Source organism: Ceratotherium simum, chromosome 11, assembly GCF_057802395.1.
Source record: "Ceratotherium simum simum isolate JZ-2026a chromosome 11, ASM5780239v1, whole genome shotgun sequence".
Lineage (NCBI taxonomy): Eukaryota > Metazoa > Chordata > Mammalia > Perissodactyla > Rhinocerotidae > Ceratotherium > Ceratotherium simum.
Window position 1 is genome coordinate 21,322,657 of NC_141910.1, and position 17,008 is coordinate 21,339,664.

The 17,008-nt window shown below is 38.6% G+C and overlaps 1 protein-coding gene across 2 annotated transcripts in view; it reads left to right on the forward strand.

The window, feature by feature from the left end:
- The first annotated feature begins 735 nt into the window (after positions 1 to 735).
- The window catches only part of PELI1 (pellino E3 ubiquitin protein ligase 1), a 55,413-nt gene continuing 39,140 nt past the window's right edge, over positions 736 to 17,008 (forward strand). Inside the window, exons 1-2 of one of the 2 annotated variants that reach the window (XM_087436661.1) lie at positions 736 to 1,060; positions 4,509 to 4,599. The gene's annotated coding sequence lies outside the window, so the exon portion shown is untranslated. The remainder of the gene's footprint in view (positions 1,061 to 4,508; positions 4,600 to 17,008) is intronic. The other variant, XM_004435625.3, reaches the window with a different exon arrangement.

Sequence of the window (17,008 nt, forward strand, 5' to 3'; positions counted from 1 at the left end):
TAAACAAATCTGGATTATTTTACACTTATTAAGTAAAAGACAGCACTCTTAATCCTGAACTTTACCTTTGCTGGCCTTAGAGTTAGATATGACTGAGTGAAGAAATTAACTATGGGATTCTAATAGTGGCGATGTTCCTAATAGTTTTATAATCTAATTGTTAAGTTACTGGAAGAAACTACATTTCTACAAGTCTTAGGTAAAAAAAAACCCCTTGAATTTAAGGCAGAGAGGATTCGCTTGAGGGAAGGGTGGGAAATGGATATTTGTGATTCAGGATTTGTGGAAGAAAATTAAGCAGCAGGGAAAACCGAAATATCGGGAGGAAGTCAGATTTCACTGGACACTTGTGAGTGGTGAGGCTAGGAATTGGGGGTGGAGCGAAGTAAGAAGGATTTAGCTAAGGGCGGGATCCCTAACAGCACCATAATACAAGAAGGGCCTTGTTCAGTCGGCGGCAGCGCTGAACACGTCCCCTTCCTTAGTGTGTCGGTGACCATAGTAACAGCAGGGAGCCAAACCTCCCCCCCCCCGAGCATGCGCAACGCAGAGCGAGCGGGAAGCATCCTCAACAACAATGTATCCTTTTTTCTTCAGTCGGAGAACTACAACTCCCAAGAGACCACTCGGTGCCGCGTCGCCGCCTCCCTCTGTGGCCCTGCCCTGTTCCCTCCCTCAGGCCCCGCCCTCCAGCTAGTCCCCTCCTCTCCCTCCGACTGTGTGTCAGTGACCCAGAGGCGGTGTGAGGCGGAGGGACCGTCGGGGGGCGCCGCCGCCGCCGCCGCCTCCACCAGCAGCACCAGCCGTGCCGCGCGATCAGATTTGCCTCGAGCCCTCCGGGAGCGCACCACAAAGCGGGCCCTGCGCCTCTCCCTCCGCCCCCGGCTCCTCAGCGCTCGGCTCCGCGGCCAACTTCCCCTCGCCGGGCTTGGCCGGCTGGCGAGGCAGGCGGCGGCGGTACGCCGGGCTGTCTGCTCGCGCTCCCCGCGCACGCACGCTTCACCCCCTCGCTCCGCGTCTTGGGGGCCGTGCTGGGATTCCGGCCACCAGCAGTTGTCCGGTGAGTGTGGCCGCGGCGCGGGAGGGATCGCGGCGGGGTGGGCGAGGGGTGCGGGCAGGGCGTGCGCGCAACTTCCTCGGCAGCTTCCCGGGGCGGCCAGCCGGCTCTCCCCGCCCGCCTGCGCGCCCCCGCGCCGGAGGCGGCCGGGAGCGGAGTTTGCGGCGCCTGCATCCCGCGCCCTCGCAGGAGGAAGCGCCTTTGTCAGGAGCCGGCCGGGCGAGCCCTCCCCCTCCGCCGGGGAGCGGGGCTCGCGGCGGCCAAGTCGGAGCCCCTCGCCCGGCCGCCCGCTGCGGGAGGGGAGCTCCGCGGGGGCGGGGAAGAAGAGAGAAATGAAAGGGAAAGAAAGGGGACGGTGGGCTTTCCTTTTGTTTGTGCGAATCTGATAACTTCCTTCCTTACATAACGCAGACTTCCAAGTTAGTCATTCTTTTTATTGTTGTGATTATTGTCATCATCTCTGCGCGTCTCTCGCGTTTCCTTTCGTCTCTGGATCTTAGAGCGTTTAAAAACATTAATTAATTACGCCTCCGAGGCCCCTACGAAACAAGTTAATAGCCCGTTTCCGTAAGTGGGTAAACTGAGGTCCGGAAGAGCTCTCAAATTGATGGATAGGCTTGATCTGCCACCGCGCCTGGTGTCTGAGGACCTGAAAGCATTTATGAGTAAGAACTCGTTTTCCAATGCCCCGTGGAAAAGTTAAAGATGCTCATTTTACTTACAGGTTAACTGAAGTCTAAAAGAAGTCGGAGTAATGGTTAGGTAGTTCAAACACTAATTCTTCTTACAGAGTGTTTGAATTTTAAACCTCAAAGACTCTTGAAAAGTGCTTTGAGTGGGGAAAATACTGTAAATCATAAATTTACCTCAACATCTACTTTTATTTTTGTACATGCAGGTCCCTTACGAGGCAAGAGAGCAATGATGGGAGGTGGGAGGGCAGAGATTGTTTAATGTAGATTTAACAGATTTTAATCACTATACGCGAGGAAATATGTCTTGGTTTTAATAGCACCAACAACCTTCCCATTGTTGACTCATCAAATAATTGAGTGAGCACTTTATCCATAAGGTGCAGGTTGTGCTAAGGACTGAAGCTTTAAGTGTATGATAAGATCATCAGTTTGTTTTGGTTCAAAGGCTGTATACTTTTCTTTGCAAAATGTTGTTTTGTTTTCATAGCAGCTGATCTTTTGTTTAAGAACTGGCTTTGTCTTTTTCTACATTGAATATGTATTACTTGTATAATTGAGGCAAAACGTGAGGTTTTTTTTTTTAATTTAGTTTGCATAATAGTGTGATTTTAAATTTTTGAATTGTAAAGAACGTTGTTTCTTCAGTTCTTCCGTTTCAGTTTGTGATGTTTTCTTTATAACAGAGAAAATGTTTTTTCAGAGTGATCAGTTTTACATCTCTCAAAACATTGTCCTTATATTGTACAAATACATTGTATGAATTCCTGACGTTTTTTATTCACACTAGCAACCTCTTCTGGTGGAAAATACTTAACTCTGAGGACAAGTTTATTTATTTTGGTAGTTGAACCAAACTGGAAGGCACTAAAAATTTAAATCAAGCATTATTTCTACTAGTTATTTCCTGAGGTGAATAATGATCAGAACTGTAGTAACAGTGAGTACTTTCACTTATCCTAAATTCTCTTGAATTTTATATTATATAGTTGCCCCCAGATTTTAGATTCTGGTGGTTCCATCAGAAAAGGAAAGTGAGACATCTGGTATTTTGATATTTTCCCCCCAATCCTCTAACCTGTCCCCTTTCTGTAGTATGTTAAAAGAGATCTTGAGTTTAAAGCAAACATTTGGAAGATAGAACAGTTAAGTGTATGGAAAGTTGCATGTAGTGAAGTGGTTGTAATGCCTCATCTAATAAATTTACAACTTTCAAAGAGAAAACTGTCACCTAGGTTTTTATTAGTGTTAGAGGAGTGCTGTAATGTAATAATAGTAGTATTTACTGACTTGAAAAAAGTGAGTTGAAAATTGAACCTTAGTGGCAGATTTGAAGGGGAGGGAGCAGAATCTCTGCTCTCCTTAAAATTGTCAGCTTAAGTCACCTTACAGTTGGTTCTGTTGAACTTTTTCTGTAGCATTTAGAAACCAGGTTTACCAGAGGCATTTGTACTTGAAGGAGGCTACTAACAATGCTACTAACAACTTCTGCCTTTGCTTAATCACTGGAGTCCAAAGGCAGAAGTTAGTGTTGACTGGTGAAGGCTGGCATTGCAGGTTTCCTAATTTCTTGGGGAAAAGCAAATGACTGAAAAGTACAGGGCAGGGAGCTGAGTCCAGAGCTGCCGAATGCTTCTGAGGCAAGTTTCAAGGGGAAGCCTAAGTGTGTTTCCATTTGACTTGGTTTCAGCTTCCTTTCAGGTTGTCAAAATGTCACTTATGTATTGAGTTTTTTCATTTCAGAATATGCCTTGTTGTGGGTTGTCCAGTAGGTCAGGTGATAAGTACTACACAGTAGTCCTGGTTCGTGAACAACTATTTTCAGACAGAAGCTTCTGTAGCTGATAAAGATTTTAAGCCAAAAGACTTAGAATTGAAAACTATCTTTCTAAAGTTCTCACATACATACATCTTACCATGGCACATCAATATAGACCTATCCGAGTATTTATTATATCAGAAAGGCTTGTATGGATTATTTTATTACATATACTTTGTGTATATAATACTGTATATTAAAATTTCATAATGACAAGGATATGATGGCACTGAGATAGTCCTAGGGGTTTCTTTGGTAAACTCATGCTATTCCAAAAGTTACATTTATGTCTTTTAATTGAGGAGAATAAAACAAATTTAACAGCCAGTGGAAAGAAGGAAGAAAATCAACAGAATGAAGGAAACCTGATAAAGATGTTTTTAAAGAGTACAATGTTAAAGATTCTGGCAACATTATACAAGGGACAGAATTCTAGCTAAAATCTATAAACAGTGAATTCCACTTAGCACTTTCTGTTTATAGATTTCTAGCCATCTTTTCCAGATTCCATCTAAATATATCACACAGGAAAAGTAAATAGAAATCATTCTTTCAGGGGATTTGGTTTGTTGGAGATTTTTTTACACGTGTGGTAGTGGGGGTTTATTGTTTTCTTTGTTTAAGTTTGACCTCTGCCACAGAAAATTTTTCCCAGACTAATGTGTGGGAACCTCCGAACAAGAAATATTGTTCATTGAAAGAACTAGATATAATTTCACGTTATACCACTAGTTTTGTTTTTTTTATGTTATCTTGCAAGACCACTTCTAATGATTTTTCCTTCCAAAGGTTGAAAATAATTGCCTAACATATTAACACTTAGTAGGTCCTTCGTAATTTTTGTTGTTGTTACTGAATGAATTTGCAAGTAATAAAGAGAAAGCACAAGATTTCTTGAGTGAATATCAGGGAATTTCTGATTTTTTTTTTTTCTTTTTAGATAGACATAAGTAATCGAAACATCTGATTGGAGCCTTTCAATTAGCATAGCTTCCTTCAGAAATAAACTTAGAGGAAAAGAGCTTCATCAGGTAATTTAAGTAAAATGAATTGTAAATGAGTCTAAGAAGACCTGATTATTTTTTCAGAATGTTGTACAAGATATTTAGATTTTTTTTTTTTTTGCCACAATAAACTCCATTTCAGAGAAATAGAATTCTACATAGTACTCCTTGTATCACCCTTGTAATACATTTATACACCTCAAAATACCATTTTCAGAAAAACAGAATATGTTGCTGGTGCCTGTAAATTGGAAAATCCTAATGTTTGTCATCCCCCAGTTAATCTTGACCATTCGTGTAGTTAAAAAAAAAATTTTCTAATTCAATACACATGTAATTTACTTCCTTTTCAAAGAATTTATTGCTAATTTTTATTTTATAGTGAACCTCTTGGGATGTTGCTAATTCTAAAAATATGTATACCCCCAGTTCCCCACCATCTTATGCAGTTTCTTTGTCTGTTTTTTGGCTACAATCTGCTTTTTCCCCTAAATTGTCTAAAATAAGCTAAGAAATGTTTAAATATATTTGACAAGAAATATAGTCAGTAATTTATTATGCTTTACTTCAGCTAAATTTCAGCGTACAAGGTGTGTTGAATCTGTTTAGGAGATAGAAGTACCCTTATTTTGAAGGGGGCTAAAGCAAGGATAGCAGATGGATTTCACCTTGGGTCCCATATCTGATTGCTTGGTGGTGGCTGCCTGGAGTGTTATGTTTAGAAAACTGGGAGTCCTAGTTCAGATTCATCAGGAAAGAGTGCTATGATTAGCAATTTCTGCTATTAGGTGGCATTGGACTTTGGCATGATTGCCAAATATTCAATTTATTGGATGTCTTTTACGTGGCAGGCACTGGTCTAGATGCTGATATCACACAGACTAAAATCTCTGCCTTATGGTGTTTACTTTCTAATAACAAGACAAAGACAGTAAAATAAATAAGTAAAATATTTCATGTTTTAAGGACAAGTGACCTGGTTTCTTCAAGAAGTAAATAGCAAGAAGTAAGAGAGGGAGGGAGAACTATAAGATTAAAAGAGACTTAAGAGGCATATCCACCAAATGCAATGTATGAACCTGAGTTAGATCCTGCTTTAAGCAGACTAACTGTAAAAAGACAGTTTAAGAAAAATTGGGGAAATTTGGACATTGGATGTTTGATGAAAAGGAATTATAATTTTTTTTAGGTGTGATAATGTATTATGTTTTTTAAACAAGAGTGCTGACCTTTTAGGATATAATGTATTTATAAATTAAAATATGATGTCTGGATTTTTGCTTTAAAATAATTTGGAGGGGAGAGGAACATAGATGAAACGAGATTGGCCATATATTGAAAATTGTTGAAAGTAGATAATGGATACATGAGATTTCTTATATTCTCTCTACTTTTGTGTGTGTTTGAAAATTTCCATAGTGAACAGTTTACATGCACACATGCATGCACGCATGCACACACACATATGAAAATAAAGCAGAGAAGGGGAAGAGGGAATATGTGGGATGTGAGTATGGGATGGGAGGAGAATGTGGAAAAGACCTCACTGAGAAGGTGATAGATATTTGAGTCAAGACCTGAAGGAGGTAAGGGAGTAAGCCTTGCAGGCTTGCTCTTGGGGCAATACATTCCAGGCAGAGGGAACAGCAAGTACAATGGCCCTGAGATATGAGCTTAACTATAATGCAAGAAACTACAAGAATAGTGTGGCTGGGTTAGAATGAGAGTGAGCAGCAGGAGGTAAAGTTAGAAAGATAAAGGGAGGGTAGAGGAGATCAGATTGTGTATGGCCCGGTTGTCCATCCGTGCTTTAAAGTAAGGATGTTTATTTTATACACTTATTCTGCTTTAGTCTCTCTGGAAGCTATACACTTATTTCAACAATACTAGCATTACTCAAAATATTTTTGGAACTTTTTTTTTGAATTGCCTTCTAAGCCAGTTTAAGAGCCACACATGAAAATAATAGCTCATTACTTTTTTATTTGCTCCTTATTTTTAAGGAAAAAGGGCGAATTAGCCACATGATATCTCATTTTTTTTTTTTTTTATCAGATATGACTCAGAAAAGATTTTGACAGAAAGAAAATAGGAAATAACTTCAGGCTATTTCTAAAAATCAGATCCACTCTGGGGAGGCCTTACGTTTCTAAAAATCAGATCCACCCATAGACTAAACAGGAGTCTTAATAATGTTCTGGACAATTGTAGCATCATTTGGAATAAGGATATAACCTCTGAGAGTGACTAATATGAAAAAGACTATACTTGTTTGGATATTTAAGTTCTGTTTGATAGATTAAAACATACACATACACACAAGACTGTGCACATTTCTTAACACTTAAGTACTGAAGGCAGTCATTGCAGATAAGTTTCATTTGTGTCATGCTTTCAAGACTGAAGAGATGGCATTTTTAAGGTAATGAAATTGTATAACTTGTTGCTATGGCATATGCTTGGAGAACTGAAAGACTAGCACATGTTTAGTGTAGTGTTAGAGATGAATCTGGCTGTCAGGTCTTCTTGTATTCATGCTTTAATTCTCAGATTAGTAGTAGTTTCAAGAATATGATGATTTCCCATAAAGGACTGTTTTTAAATCTTTGTTATTAAAATTGTAGAAAAATTGGATCTTATCATCCAAATGTTTGAACCCTGCCCCCAAACCCTCCATAAACGTGGATTTTTAAAATCTTCTGCTCATAGAATGATATACATGTAGAGATTACTAGTTTTGAATGATTTTATACTAGTTCATTTTTTATAGGAAAAAGTTTTCCAACCTGAGAAACTAATTTCAGTGATTTGTATTCTACTGCTAACATTAAATAAAGAAAACCATTCTTTTTCTAGTTAATTATGCATAATGGGAGAGTACAATGTTTTCTTTTTTATTTTTAACCAATAATATGTAGAATGTAATGGAATTAAGTAGAATTTGTGAACTTTTATTATATAATAAGTTGCATAAAGTGACTACTACGAATATAAGTATGTAACTGTATAAGGAATACTTTAACAAAGCTTGCTATTTTAAACATTTTTCAGAAAATTGTTAGGAATCTAGTTCTTTAATTCACTCAATTTTTTTCCCTTTGGTGTGTATATGTATGTTTGTATGTATAGATAGATAGCCAGACCCTTTCCTCATATACTGCACATATTATCAGGATTGAGTGCTAGACTGGATTATTTAATGTGTTTTAAACACTAACCTATTAGCATGGAATACAGAGCCCATGTTTAATTCCTGGGCTTTCCATTGACTCTGAAAGTCTTTAGCAAGCTATCTTTGATTTATCTGTAAAATAAAAAGGGCAGTAGTTTTTCTTAAAGGACTTTGAAATTCTATAATGGTGACCATACTGATGTGTGGCTCATTTTAGAAATAGCTTTCAGTCTTTTGATTTAGTGGTAAGATTATGAATCTGTTTTTCATTTCCACTTTTGTGAACTAAATAAATAACTTGAGATGGAGGAGGAAGAGAAAGCGGGGGAGGGAAGGGAGCAAGAGAAGGAAGGAAAGAAAAAGTTGGCTCTCACAAAATAGTAAACGTGACCATAGATAATTCTTGTAACTTGCATCTACTTAAATGTCCATGACCTAATGAGCTAAGACTCAAATTTATAAATTAAGTAGAGAATACTACTAATAATGCAGCTTTCACTTCAAGAAAAGAAGTTGCTTTGCAACAGGAAGATCTTACATGTTGACTTAAACATTATGACCATGATAAAGCCTATACTTAATTTTGGAATTAATAAGGATGATGATTAATACTAATTAAGAATTATTTGAAAATTCAGTCTATTGCTTAAGCTCTGTAGATTTTTACAGCATCAGGTTCCACGTTATTCTTTTCAGTTTTTGCCTGGCAAGATTCTTGTATTCCACAACCTTGCCTCTCTCACCTCATCTCTCTCACTTTGTCTTCATCCCGCTGCCACTGGCTCTGTTTGTCTTTTTTTGCCAGCTTTAGTTAGTGCCCATTGCTCCTCCACTGTGTTTTCTACATTTGTCTGCCGATTTCTATACTTATAGGGTGGGCTTGGAATGAATTAAGGGCCTTAAAGAAGTAACATGTGGCTGGCAAGTATTACGCTTTTCCTGTTTGTGTCTTACCTACTTGGCTGCTTTTTATCCTTTCTTGCCCTTCTTTTGGTGTGTGTTCTGGTGGAAAGATGGTGTATTCCATCAGCTAGACACTAGGCGATAACTGTGACCTATAGGGTGCAATAGTTTTTGAAGTGAATAATGTAGGAAACAGTAATAAACTCATTGATTTGAAAGCTTGTCTCGTGAGTTAATCCTGCATTCATCCAGAACCTATACCTAAACTAGCAAAATTTGGTAGTAGAATTAACAGCCTTTGGAATTTCAAAAGCTGTTTTCAGTTTTTGGTTTATGTTGTTGTCTTTTCCGAAAATGTCAAACTGTCAGGGAATCATCACTGTAATAATAATTAATCGTAAATGGTCTTGGGGAAAAACTGTGTCTAGACTTCTGTTGAGCTTCTTTTTTGTGTGTGTGTGTGAGGAAGATCAGCCCTGAGCTAACATCTGCCAATCCTCCTCTTTTTTTGCTGCGGAAGACTGGCCCTGGGCTAACATCTGTGCCCATCTTCCTCTACTTTATATGGCACGCTGCCACAGCATGGCTTGCCAAGCGGTGCGTCGGTGTGCGCCCGGGATCTGAACCGGCGAACCCCGGGCCGCCACAGTGGAGCGCGCGCACTTAACCGCTTGCGCCACCAGTGTGGCCCACTGTTGAGCTTCTTTTTGACAATAAGAGGAAAGGATGAAAAGATCAGCAATGTGGTGAAGAAGTTTATAACTTCTCCTTCCTTCAATGGAATGAATTTTAAGTGTTTGGTCCTAATTTTTAGCTAGTTGGTAGATGCTCATTGAGGTGTTCAACATATCAATTGGCTTAGTCTTTAGAAGGCACAATGAAATTGAGTTTTATTTTTTAACCACAAGTGAAAACAATTGGAGGTGCTTTGTTGGTTCTTCAAAATCTTATTGTTATATTCCTGGTTCTTGGCAGATACTATCCACAGTACTTCATGTTCCTCTGGGTTTACTCTAGATTTAATGAACTCCATATACTGGAAGCACTAAAAGCTGATTTTCTTTAATTTTAGACTACAGTTAACATAATGGATTTTTCCTCGAATTTTTTCTCACTACCATACTTAAAATTTACTAAAGGACCAAAACATCCAAATTATAAAACTAGTTAAGTGTATCATTCATGAGAAAATGTGTTAAATGTGTGTCTTGTAAAGTACTGGCTGCTTCTAATTAGAAACTATGGTCTTACAGACAGACTTCGTGTATCTGAAAGCTTTTTAAATTTACTTATTGCTTTACCGTAATTTTTATTTAAAATTAGATGATTCAGTCTGAACTAGTCCTGTGAGTTCACCAAAGGAACAGTGAATTTTGAGGTGGGCTCCTAAACTGTTCAACATAGAGCAGATCTGTGATTTCAGTGATACCAGACCTTTTTGTCAATTCATCACTGACACTTATTCAACCAAAAGAAAATCACATTTTGCTAAAGCTTCTTGCTTGTGTCTTTTTTAGACATGGCATTCCAGTTTACTTGCATATAATTCAGCTCTTAAAGACCAGTCTTCTAAGGCTTTAGCCAGAATTTACCTCCTGAAGCTGTTTTTAAAATGGCTTCCTAAAAGGATTTGCTAGGTTTCAGAACTGAGTAGGCAGTTAATGATTCAATATGCCCCCTCATCTCCTCCTACTTCTTAAATTGAAAGCTACTTCATAGCATCTAGGTGCCCTGAGTCATCATGGCTAAACTCTATAAAGAATTGTCACATGGAAAAACTCACCATGAAATAAAATTGTCAGAAAACAATCTGAGTCAGAGATCATTCATTGATCACAATGATACAACCTAGAGGTTGTGGGCTTCATTTAAATCTTTGAATGTACTTACATGTAAGTCTTTAGAACTTATAAATTTTGAGGACTTGTTTATTTCCAGTTAAATTTTTAATTGATTTGATTTTTATTTTCTATTACATGAAAAAGATTTTATATTTTTTTATTGAATAAATGTATCAGAGAGGAGAAGCAGTATGAGTCAGGATAAAAAACACTATGCCAGAAGTCAAGAGACCTTGAGTTCTGGTCCATTTATTTAGTATGTGCCTCATATATTTCACTTAACCTCTCTGGGCCTTAGTTTCCTTATCTTCACAAGAAGGTCAGCAACTCTGTGATAGCCCTCTTTGGAACCAACCCATGGCAGGTATAGCTAATAGCTGACCCCAAACCAGCTTCAGACTACTTTTTGATACAGCATTGTCAGCAGTTATATGGTTGGCATTCTAGATGAAATCTATCTGTCATCTTAACCTTATAAGGTCTCTTCCCACTCCACGTTTCTTTGACTTGGAATGATTTGCCTGTAGAAGTTCTCTCTCTTCTTTCTGAGTCTTTGCTCTCTCTTCAGAAGGACATGGCCACCCACTTTCCAAAAAATTGGCCATGAAAACCCTGTGGATAACAGTGGAACATTGTCCGATACAGTGCCAGAAGGTGACAGGATGGCGCAAAAAGACCAGGCAGGGTTCCGCTCTGCTGTACACAGGGTCATGAGGAGTCGGAATCGACTCCAGGGCACTAACAACAACAAATTGTCTCTTCACATTGAGCATTCAAGGTTGAAACTTACTGTGTAAATTTAAGATTTCTTTCTAGTCAGGGGTAGCATGTTTATGTTTCATATAATACTGTAGACCGAATGTTTGTGTCCCCCCGAAATTCATATGTTGAAACCTAATCGCCAATATGATGGTATTGGAGGAAGGGCCTTTGGGAGATGATTAGGTCATGAGAGCAGAGCCCTCGTGAATGAGATTAGTGATCTTATAAAAGACCACAGAGATCCCTCGCTCTGTCTGTCGTATGAGGACACAGCAGAAAGATGGCCGTCCGTGAACCAGGAAGCAGGCCCTCATCTAACACCAAATCTGCCAATGCCTTGATCTTGGACTTCGCAGTCTCCAAAAGTGTGAGAAATAAATCTCTGTTGTTCATAAGCCATCCAGTCTTATAGCAGCCTGGATGGACTAAGACATGTTGTGATGTTAAAAACAAATGATTGGAGAAAATTCATGAGGACACTTAAAATTTCAAAGGGAGTGAAAACAAATCAAAATGGTCAGTGATAACTTGATTTAAACTCATTTCAACTCCTAAATGTTTCTATGGCAAAACCTTTAGGTTAGAGAAGTTCAAAGTGATGTCTATTTGGTGGGCCCATAATGAAGCAGAATGAGTACTAGACTGAGAGACAAGAGGCCTGAGTCTAGCTCCGCAAACTAGTTTTAACCTGTTTAGTGTCTTTGTCTATGTAAAGGTATCAGATCAATGCTTCTTAAACATTAATGTATTATGTGAATTATCTCGGAGTCATATTAAGATGCATATTCTGATTCAGTAAGTCTGGGTGGGCCTTGAGATTCTGCATTTTTAACAAGCTCCCAGATGTGCTACTGCTGTGTGCCGTGGACTACTCTTTACTTTATAAAAGTATGTAATGGTGTGAGGCTCCTTCTGGCTGGGTCTTTAAATCTTAACTCCACTTCTTTCTCTCCAGCTCTTTCACAAGTTTCATTAAACTTGTTCTTTTTGAAGCCTGTTTTTCCTAGACTCATTCCCTGTTTTCTCAGTCTGACACCTCCTTTCATTTTGCTGTTTTTCCCTTTCCAAAACCAACTTCGTAGGTGGTCGTTCAAGTTAGAGGTAAGGTAGTATAGTAGAAAGAGGCATTGATTTGAAGAAAACTGGATTCAGATTAGCAGATCTCCCGCTGATTAGCAGCTCTGCTGCCTTGGGTCGTTGCCTCAGTTTACTTAACCTCTCAGAGCTTTGAGTACTTTCCTAGTAGGGCTGAATAGAAATAATGTATAAAGCCCTCAGCACAGTGTCAGGCGTGATGTAGCTGCTCAGAATTGGAAGCTGTTTTCATTATTCTTATTGGCATCCTGATTCGGTTTTGTAGAGGAGAAAAAAGAGAGGGAAACATCTGTCCTCAGCCCAGGACCTCCCTCCTGTGTGCTACATTTAAATTTTCAACTGCCTACTAGACATATTAATCCAAATTCTTCAGACTTAGCATAGTCAAACAGATCTCTCTATTTTTCTTTCCATATCTGTTCTGCCTCCTTCAGTCCTGGTGGAAGTTAATGTTTCACTCTCTACACGCCCCAGCCAGGAGCCTGTCGGTTCTGCCTTCGTTTCTCAAGTATGGCTTTTCTCTGTCCTCAGTTCCACCATCTTAGGTAAACTCTTCAACCTCTTGCACCTGGGCTGTTTTTATCTGATCTCGCTGGTTCTAGGCTCATGTTTCTCACATCCTCCTCCTCTTCACGCATCCTCCATACTGCTTTCAAAGTTATTTTCCTAAAAATTCTTTTTTTTAAACCAATGTTTCTTGAATGCCTACCACATAGAAGGCACTGTGCAGGCATTGAGTATACGGTGAGAACAAAATTGAGACAGTTCCTTCCTAACGAAAATCACAGACTGGGGAGGGAGAGAGATACTAACAACAAGTACGTACAGAACAAGGTGCTATGAGAGAGAATAACAGAAGGGAACCTGTGTTATGTTGGGTGGTCAGAGAAAGCTTTCTAAGGGATTAACACTTAAGCTGCTATCTCAAGAATGAGAAGGAGCCAGCTAGGCAAAGAGCCGGACAGTATTGTTCCAGCCTGAGGGTATGGCATGACCAAAGACCCTGAGGTGAGGAGTTGAGTATGTTTTAGAAATGAAGTGATAGGACGTGGTGATGGACAGGATATGGAGGATGACAGAGAAGTAGTTATTAAGGACTTCCAGGTTTCTAGGATGAGCAATTCTGGGTTAATAGTGCTGCCATTTACTGAAGCAGAAACATTAGGGATAGGACAGGTTGGAGCAGAAGGTAGAATCATGAGTTTAGTTTGTCAAGTTTGAGAATCTGAAAAAACTAAATATAGTTATATCAATCCCCTCTCTGGTTACTCATTTCTTGTAAGATCTGTTCCAAATTCTGTCTTGGCTTATAAAGTCCTTAAATAGTTGACCCTAACCTACCTCTCTAGCTTCTCCCTCAGTGTCCCTTCATTACTTTGCTTAAGCCATAACAAAATTCTTACTTTTCTCAAAACAGTTTTGAACTTTTGCATATTTTATTCCCTTTGCCTGGAATAAACATCTCTGGCTGAGGCCTTTTCATCCTTCAAAGCCCATCTTGAATATTATTCTTCTGTAGAATCTTCTCTAACTTCTCCATGTTTGGGTTAGGGTCTCAGGCCTTTTTTACTGTCATTTGGTTAATGAGACCTTTTTACTGTCATTTGGTTAATAAACTCTGTTATAGCACTTATCACATTGTATTAGAATTGCCTTTTAACGTATCTAGACACATTTCACTAAACCATGAGCTACATGGGTGCAGAGGTCTAAGCTTATTGTTTTTGTGTTCCCAGGATCTAACTAACGTACAGGGCACATAGGAGCTGCTCAGAAAATGACTGAGTGGATATTGTTCTTACATAAGCAGTCTAACCCTACCCCCTGCACTGAGATGAGTGTTCTTGGCTTCCATGGGGTGCAGACACTACTTTTACCATTTTATGTTGACATTAAATTGTTTTACACAAGTTTCGTAAGGACAGGAACCGAGTCTTGGTTTCCCTTGTCTCCCTAGTGCCTAATACAGTACTTAACCTGCAATCAGGAAAATTCCATTAAACCATAGTTTCATTGTGGAATAACTCCCCAGTAGAGCCCTCGGTGGGTAGTGGGCATTATGGTGGCTGGAGGTAGGAAGAAGGGAGATCCAATATAAGTATCAACATATCTCAAATGCTTGCTTAATATTCTTGATAAAAAGATATAGAAGTATGCTCAAAATAAAATAAAATCCCATTATTCCTTTGAAATAGCTGTGGAGATCATTTATCATCTCCATATTGCTAAATCCAGTGACACTTTTTTAGTATTCATCTTACCTGACCTCTCAGCAGCATTTGACATTGTTGACCACTTCCGACTTTTTGAAACATTCTTCTTCACTTTCAGGACACCATACACTAACACCTTGATGCTGTTGATTTTTTATCTCCTTCAGGAGCTGCTGCTATTCTTTCAGATTCCTAAATTTGTAATTCCTCAAGGCTTGGTCTTAGGCTCTTTTCTTTTACTCTGTACTCTTTCCCTAGGAAATTTCATCTGTGTGTTGAAGATTTCCAGGTTTATATTTCCAGTCCAAGCTCCAGACTTATATATATAATTATTTCTAACTCTCCCCATGGATTTCTCAAAGGTACCTCAAATTTCCATGCTTAAGGTCAAACTCATGGAAGCTTCAAGAGTACCAGACTACAGAAGTTTTTGAAGAGTGATTTATTACCCTTCATGAAAATTATTTGCCGGCATTGTCCCCTTCCCCCCAAAATTCTCTTTAGCAGGAAATAGTTTCCATACTAAAGTAATCATTTTTAAATAATTGGCAATATAAATATTCAAGTAAATAGAATTTAACTGTCAGAAGAACTGTAACAGTAAACCTTTATTGAGCTACTGCTATGTGCTAGGCACTTTGTTTAGTTCTTATAATAACCCTTTGAGGTAGGTAATATTATATTGTTGAAAGGTAATAGACTGTAATATTTATAAGTATAGACTCTTAACCAAGACTTCTCAGGTTCCCATCGCAGATGCCAGCCCTACCACTTATTAGCTGTATGACCTCAGGTAATTTACTGATCTGGGCCTCAGTTTCCTCATCTCTAAAGAGAGATGATATTATTATTTATCTCCTAAGAACATTATTAGGAATTAAAGAATTAATATGTAAAGCTCTTTGAAAAATGAGTACTGGTACTTGCTATGAGAAGCACTGCATTCATGTTAATATTATTAGTTGTTATTATCTTAGGTTTACAGATGAGGAAACTGAGCCTCAGTGAAGTTGGTCCAAGTCTCATAGCTATTAAATGACAGTACCAGGAGTCACCATAGACAGTCTGACTCCAGAACTCCCTTAATCACTCCGTTTTACTTCATCTCAATTAATAATAATTTATCTCATCCTCTTGCACACAGACTCCATATTAGTGGTCTCATATGAGTATTGTAATTTATTCCAGTGCCCACACCTGATGTTTAAACTGTAGAAGATCTAAAATATGCAGATGAAAAAATCACTTCAGTGTGATCTGAGAAGCACAAGAATGTAGCCTTAATTCTTTTTATTCCACGTGCATTGCTTGTTTCTCTCCCTTTCTTGTTAGTCAAGTCACCAAAATCCCTAGAAAGTGGAAGCACTAGTTTTACATTATTCTTAAGTGACTTTAGTTGTTGTGCTTTACTTAATCTGTTAAATCTTCTTTCGCTAAACATTTCAGAATGACTTGAGGGCTCAATAGCATGTCATATCCACATAGTGTGCTTAAAATCAATAATTTTATGATTAACTATTGCTTCTTTTGAAATCATGTAGTGATTTGCCTATTTTTAAAAGTCTGAGTCGTTTCAATTTGCCAAGGAGTTTTCATTTTCATTTTTATTTTATCAGCTGCTTTTTGAATAGAAACTTTAAGTATTTTGATGTCTTTGTATTAGATTCTGAAGTAGTTGAAGCTGCTTAATTTTTTAAGTTTTATTTTATAAGCTCTGACTCTCATTTAGGCCTTTAGTAAAAAAAAAAAAGGTACATCTGGTTATTATTTATAGTTTCTATAGTATAGATGATTGGCTCTCCCTCCATTACTTGTTATTCTTTTTTCTGTTGTTGGTTTTTTATTCTTATTCCTTTGTGGCAAGAAAAAAATTTTTTCCTTTGTATTAAGACAGTATAAAGGCAGAGATCTAAAGTCTTTTGTAGCCTTTGAACTTAGCAGAGAGGGAGTCTTGAGAAGGAGAGTAGACTTGGAAAAACTAGAATCATCCATGAGGAAGAGTCTCTTTTTACCTGTTTTTGGAACTGAATTCTATGACTTAGTGTATTTACTCTTGAGGAAACAAACACACTTAAAATAGTTGTTATATCAGTTAAGACTCTTTCTATGTGACACAAAACTCCACTCAAACTGGCTTAAGGGGGGAAAAGATTTATTGGTTTATGAAACTGGTCCAGGATAGATGTGGCTTCAAGAATGGCTCCACCCAAAGCTCAAATAATGTCATCAAGACTCAATTTCTGTACATTTCTTAGCACTCGGTGTTGGCTTTATTCTCCAGCACCACGTGAGCAAAAGATAACTTCAGTCCCTTCAGCCCCTGAATCCTCAGAGTGTCATGTGTATCTGGAAAGAGTGTCCATCTTTTTCCTGGAAGCCCCAGCAGAAGTCTCACTGCATCTCATTGGCTGGTACTGGTCCACTCCTGTTGTGGGCAGGGGACTGTGAAG